Raw genomic sequence first — 6,998 nt, 5'->3', positions numbered from 1 at the left:
AACTAGCAGTGGGGATTCTGGGCCATAGAGTTACTCTGAGTCAAGTGTTAAGTATTTGAAGTAACTGCCAGTCTGTCTTCTAAAATGGCTACTCCACTTCCTAGCCCCATCACAACACTAGAGTTTCGGCGCCGTCTCATCCTCTCTAACACGTGTAATTTCTACGGTATCTGTTTCACCATCCTGTGGAGAGTGAAGGGACAATATGTTTTTCTCCTATTGTCTGATGACATTGGTCATCTTTTCATCTGCTTGTCGGCCACGCGAATCTACTTTGGAGAACTAGTTAGATTGCTTGTCCATTTTAAAATCGGGTCACTTGCCTTTTAATAGTTAATTTATAAAGTTCTTTAGTGTAAAGTCTCCAATTAGATACGTGCCTTATGAAAATGTCTCCCATCTTGAGGATTGTCTTCATAATCTTGATAGTGCTCTCTTATTCCTTTCATTGGAGATCTATTTTATTCTCCACATAATTCATCCTGATGACAGTTACCTCCCCTTCTACTCCTCCCAGTTCCTCCCCACCTGCCCTCCCATCTGGATCCAACCCCTCTCCCTACCACCGCACCCCTGCTTCTGTCTCTCATTAGAAAACAAACAGGTTTCTAAGGGATAATAATAAAACAAAGCAAAACAAAAGCCAACACACTGGACCAGGACAAACAAGCCAACGAAAGCCCCCACTCGTTGGCATAAACCACTAAAGTGGAAGCCACGCACAAAGGACCTATGTGGCATTCAGTTCGTTTTTTATTGGCTACCTACTGAGGGCAGGCAGCCCACCATTAAGGGTAGTGAGACTCCCTTGGAGAAAACTAAATTGTCAGTTGCGAGCGGTTATCAGTTGGAGACAGCTTCTGGGTTAGGGATGGGGCCATGTGTCCACTTCTTTCAGTTCTAGGAACCCAACCTTACAGACTTGTGCAGGCCCTGTGCGCGCTGCCTCCCGCTCTGTGAGTTCATGTGTGTCAGCCCTGTTGACTTAGAGGGCTCTGTTTCCTTACTGCCTTCATTCAAGCTGCCTCTTACAACCTTTCGGCCTCCTCTTCTGCAGAGTCCTGAACCTAAGGGGAAAGATTTAATGGAGACATTCCTTTAAGGGTTGAGTGTTCAAGGGCTCTCTCTGCATAATGTCTGGTTGTGGATTTCTGTATTTTCTCCCACCTGCTGCAGAGGGAAGGTTCTCTGATGATGGCTGAGCAAGGCATTGATCTAGGAGTATAGCAGGATGCCAGTAAGAGGGGCATTTGCTTTAACCTTAGGTCCCTGAGCTGTCTAGTCTCCAGTACTCGGTTACCCAAGCAGTATTGAGTATGGGTTCCGTCTTGTGGAGTGGGTCTTAAGCCAAAAATGGTTGTGGTGCTTTGAATGAAAATGGTCCCCATAGGCTTATAGTGAGTGGCACTTTTGGGAGATGTGGCCTTGTTGGAGTAGGTGTGGCCTTGTTGTTGGAGGAAGTGCGTCACTGGGAGCGAGCTTTAGGATTTAAGGGAGAGTATCACACTCTCTTCCTGCTGTCTGCCAATCCAGATGCAGAACTATTAGCTACCTCTCTAGCATCATGCCTGCCTGTGTGCTGCTCTGATGACAGTGGACTAAACCTCTAAACCATAAGTCGGGTCCAATTAAATGCTCTCCTTTTTAAGCTTTGCGGTGGTCATGGTGTCTCTTCATAGCAATAGACACCCTAACTAAGATGGAAATATTGGTTGGTTATTCCCACAGCCTTTTTGCCATCAATGTACTAGCACAGGGTGCAGGCAGGAAGGCATTTAAATCGAAGAGTGTGTGGCCGGGTCACTGTTTATATTTCCCCTTTGGTAGAGTGTAGCGTAGCTACCCGTAACAAAGACACTGGCATGCAGGAGTGATTTTCATGGCCTCCACTTATCTCTAGCTTTGGTCGTGTGGTTCACTCCCTATACTTTGGTATCGTAGCTAAGAGACTGCTGTCCAACCAAAATTTTGAAGATTATTTCTACAGCTTCTTGTAGGGATTTTTATAGTTTAGTTGTGGCCTTTAGGACTTTTTTTTAAAAAAAAATGATTTATTTAATTTTCATTTTATGCGTATGTGTTAGTGCTCTGGCATGTATACTGCCTGTGTGCCTGTTGCTTGTGGAGGCTAAAATAAGGCATCCGATTCCCCATAACTGGAGTCACAGGTTAAAAGCCACTTGGTACAGGTGTTGGGAACTCAGTGCCGATCCGCTGCAAAACCAGCAAGCTCTCTTAACCGCTGAGCTGTCTCTAGACCTACGTGTAGGTTTATGAATTGGTTTTTGAGTCTCACTGTGTAGCCCAGGTCTTGGCCATCCTCTCGCAGACTCTTGAGTGCTGAGACTACAGGTGCGTGCTACCACACACAATTTACAGTCATTTTAACCCTGAGTGTAACTCAGGCCTTTGAGAGGATTCCAGCACAGGATGGAGAAAAGCTCCACCTCCCTTCCTTTGCATGGTTTGTGCAAACGGGTCACTGTGCTGTTTGATGAAGAAGGCCTTCCCTCTTTGCCATTGTTCTTGAAAGGTAATTGGCTTTAAATGTGTTCATTTCTGGTTTCCAAATTCTATTCCACGAATCTATATGCTATCTGCCCTTAATCTAGTGTTATCATGTGAAGGCTACTGTGGCTTTCTGGAAAGTTTTGGGTCACAGCTTCTTGTCATATATAATTGAGGCCCTTGCTTTAGCCGCTCTTCTTCTTAGTGGTGGAATATCCGGCCCGTCAGTCGTTTATTTCTTACAGTGTGAGGCGGTTAGGAATTCTTACTATTTCAGTTTGTTTTGTTTTTGAGATAAGGTTTCTCTGTGTAGCCCTGACTGTCCTGGAACTTACTCTGTAGACCAGGCTGGCCTCAAACTCAGAGATCCACCTGCCTTTGCCTCCCAAGTGCTAGGACCAAGGGCGTGTCACCACCACCTGGCTAGTTCAGTTTTAACAATAAGGAATTTGGGGCTTACATAGTCTTAATAACTTTCAGATTTCCATTTAACTTTCTCAGCAAGCTGGCATTAAGAGTGGACTTCACGGCTGAAGTGAGGTTTATTTTTTCTCTAAATGCATTAATTATCCCTTCTAGCTCTTTTTGTTTCTAAATAGATCTTTCTAGATTCTGAATAGTTGTTAGATTCGCCATTCTTTCCTGAAATGAAAACGTTACAGTTTTCCTTTAAACGCAGAATTTATGCCAGAGGGCAAGTATAACTTAACATCGAGGGAGCTGCCACCAGGATTGGAGGCCTCGAATTCTCTTCCCCCTTTCCCAAGTTTTACTCATGTTTCTCTCAGCCTGTCAGATTCACTCTCCAGGTAAGCTGTACTCTTCCAAGCCCAGGCTGCAGTAGAGCCTTTGACTCCAAGCCCCGCCCACAATGAGAAAAATGCCAGGCAGTTGCTCTGATTGGATGTTTGGGGTCACGTGATACTCTGGCCTGTTACTCTGCACTTCCTAAGTACTTTGAGAGTTTTATTTACAGAAAAGACTCTTCAGAAATCTCATTTTGGGTTAAGCATTTTGTTTTCAGTTTACAATAGCCGTAGTCATTGAAGAACTCTTATTTATAAACCTGGCAACCGTGAATCACTTTTTAATGAACCTTTAAATGAGCTTAAAAACTCAGCCAATTAAACTGCTTCAGCATTTGAAGCATAGTCATTTTAATATATTTGGTTTCCTTCTTCAATATTTTAATTGCCTGGCCAACCAATCTTCTCGGCATGCGAACAATTCCCAGGGATGCAGTAAGTATTCTCAGACACTAAGGAGAACTCTGTGTTCTCGTAGGCGGTCCAATACGTGCATGAAATTGGCAGGCTTCCAACAGGGCATTATTTATCTAACTTGGCTATTCAGTTGCCAGAGTTAAAGCCAGATCACCAGTGTTACTCTTCAAGGTTAAAGTTTCTTTCATCTTGCAGGCACAGGAAACACCAAACAAGGACAGATCTCCGGAACATAAAACTGTCAATTCTATGGTTTTGATACCTTTAAACTTCCTCATAGTCACTTAAACCTTCCCCAATTTAAAGCCTGTATTCACTAGGGGATAGTGGGAGAATGCCATAGAATTCATTAATTAGTGTTAATTTGAGACTTTTAGTGAGTTGTTCATTCACTATTTAAATCTTTAAAAAATGATTTATTGATTTTATGTACACGGTCTTTGTCTGCATGTGTGTCTGTGTAAGGGTGTTGGAGCACTTGGAACTGGATTTACAGAAGTTGTGAGGCGCCATTTGTGTGCTGGGAGTTGAATCCGGGTCCTCTGGAAGAGCAGCCAGTATTAACCACTGAGCCCTCACTAGTGAAATCGTACCTGTTTTAGGCTATGCTTTTCCTCCACCTATGACTTATCTAAAAGTGTCTTGCTCAGTGACAACAGTTAATTGACAACAGTTATCCTTTCTTAGTGAGACATAAAATAATAGTGCTTTAACTTAGCTAAGGAATGGTTCTATCTAATTTAACTAGAATCTCTCTCTCTCTCTCTCTCTCTCTCTCTCTCTCTCTCTCTCTCTCTCTCATCTAACCCAAATTTTAAGACACGGTTTCACTGTGTAGCTCTGGCTGTCCTGGAACTTATTCTGTAGATTAGGCTGGCCTTGAACTCACAGAGATCTGACTGCTTCTGTCTCCCAAGCCCTGAGATTAAAGACGTGTGCGACCACCGTCTGATTTGATTTTTCTTTTTTTTCTTCTTTTCTTTTTTTCGGAGCTGGGGACCGAACCCAGGGCCTTGCGCTTGCCAGGCAAGCGCTCTACTGCTGAGCTAAATCCCCAACCCCTCTGATTTGATTTTTAAATATATTTTTAACTGTAGAGAAGTTCGCTTTGATGGAGTCCTCTGTACCTTCATGCTCTTGTTGATATTAGCCTACTTTTTAATCCAGTTTGTAGGTTATACATTTAAATAATGATAATCCTTCTAATTATTTCTCTTTGCTTCACTAAAGAGCTCGGGAAAGCATCTAAAAAGAAGAAAATGACATTAAACTTGGTCTAAATTTAATGAATATTTTTGAATGTTCTTGACAATTTGGGGTCACCATAATTAAGAAATTAATGATTCCAGCATTCAGCAAGTGAAGGAAAAAGACCATGTATTCAAGGCCAGCCTGGGCTACACAGCAAGATGGTATAGCAAAGAAAAATAAAAAAAGGCCAGCCTGGTCTACAGCTAGTTCCATGATAGTCAGGACCACACAAGGAATCTCTGATTTGGTAAAGAAAAAGAAAAGAAAAGAAACAAGAGAGAGATTTAAAAATAAGGACTCTTTGAACAGGTTTATTGAAACATAATCCATGTATCTCTAATCAAACCACTTAAACCTACAATTCAACCGTCTTAGTCTAATCATACGGATGCGCGACCATTACCAAAGGCAGTTTTTGTTACTCCCACCCCTTTTATTGTTAGTGCCATGCCCAGCCTTGCACAGTCACCGGTTTACTTCCTGACTCTAAGTTTGCCTTTATTAGACTCATACAACAGAGCCATATAGTATGTGTGTTTTTTGTAATTAGCCTTTTCCACTTAGAAGTCTGGATATTGAAGTTGATGAAAACGTTTTCAGGAAATATTAAGAGGGATATTCTGGTTTTGTTGTTGTTGTTGTTGTTGTGTTTTCTTAGCATCTCGCATGGACTTGGCAGACTTGTTACAGGAAGTCACTACGTTAACATGAACCAACGTTAACATGGCCTGCCAGACAAGTGCCAACCCTAGGCTCCATCTCTAGACAGGCGGGCCATTCCAAAACACGGCAGCTTGTGAATACGCTTGAGTCAGTAGTTGTTATCTTCCTTGTGTCTGTGACAAAATGCCCAGCAAAAGTAGTGGGTGATGAGGGTCTTGGACTCACCATGGTGGCGAGGCAGGAGGCAGGAGTGGGAGGCAGCTGGTCACGTTGCACGTGCAGTCAGGACACAGAGATAGATGAACACCTGTTCTCAGCCTCCTTCCTCTTTTTTATTCAATCTGGGACCCCCAAGCCATTCAGAGTGAGTCATCCTTCCTCTCTTGAACCTTTCTAAAGAGGCGTCTCCCAGGGGACTCTAAATTCAGGCTGACGATGATCATTTATCCAGGGCAGAGTTACCAAAAACAGTTACCGAAAACGGGACAGACATAATTAAACATACCTTCCTTAAGTAAAGAATTAGATGTTCTCCTTTACCCCCTCCCACCTATGAATTCCTGAATCATCAATGAAGCCGGACACAAAATATAACTGTGCTGTTTTGGGCAACTGAAATAGACATTAGGAGTCATTGGCTTATTTTATTTTATTTGTATGTATTTATAGTTTGAATTTAAGGAATTTTTTCTAAATCTCTGAACTTTGTTTACTTATTTATTTATGTATGTATTTATTTGATGTGAACTCTTGTGCCCAAACAGCCCTCCTGCCGCAGCCTCCTGACTGGCTGGAACAAGAAGACACCGCCATACTTAGTTACCTTTGAACCTCAAGTTCCATCCTCCCTCCCTCGTTTCCTCTCCACTGCTGTTTTTCTTGACAGAGTCTTACTGTGTGACCCAGCCAAGTCTCAAACTCACAATCCGTGGGCCCCATACTCCTGATTGCTGGAGTTCTTCATTTGTAAATGGGTTAAAAAAAAAATCAACTGCTGGATGTGGCCGCTGGTGGTCTTCAATGAGATAATATGCCTGAGATCCTAGCTGGGAGATAGGTGGCTTGGTGGTGAAGAGCATCAATTGTTCTTGCAGAGGGCCTGGGTTCAGTTCCCAGCACGGCAGCTAACTGGTATTTCCAGTTCCATGGAATTCACCGCCCTCTTCTGGCCTCTGCTGGTACTACACATTGCACAGACGTACATGCAGGCTGAACAACCAAATCCGTAAAATAAAAATAAACGCATCTTTATTAAAACTATGCCTGAGGTCTCCTACATACCTTAGAAGCTCTAAGAGTCCAGATGCTACTTCCTTATCTTCTCTGGTCCCCGGGCTGCTGATGGTTGCTGAT

Source organism: Rattus norvegicus, chromosome 1 (genome assembly GCF_021556685.1).
Source record: "Rattus norvegicus strain SHRSP/BbbUtx chromosome 1, alternate assembly SHRSP_T2T, whole genome shotgun sequence".
Classification (NCBI taxonomy): Eukaryota; Metazoa; Chordata; class Mammalia; order Rodentia; family Muridae; genus Rattus; species Rattus norvegicus.
Note: the sequence above shows the minus strand (reverse complement) of the source record.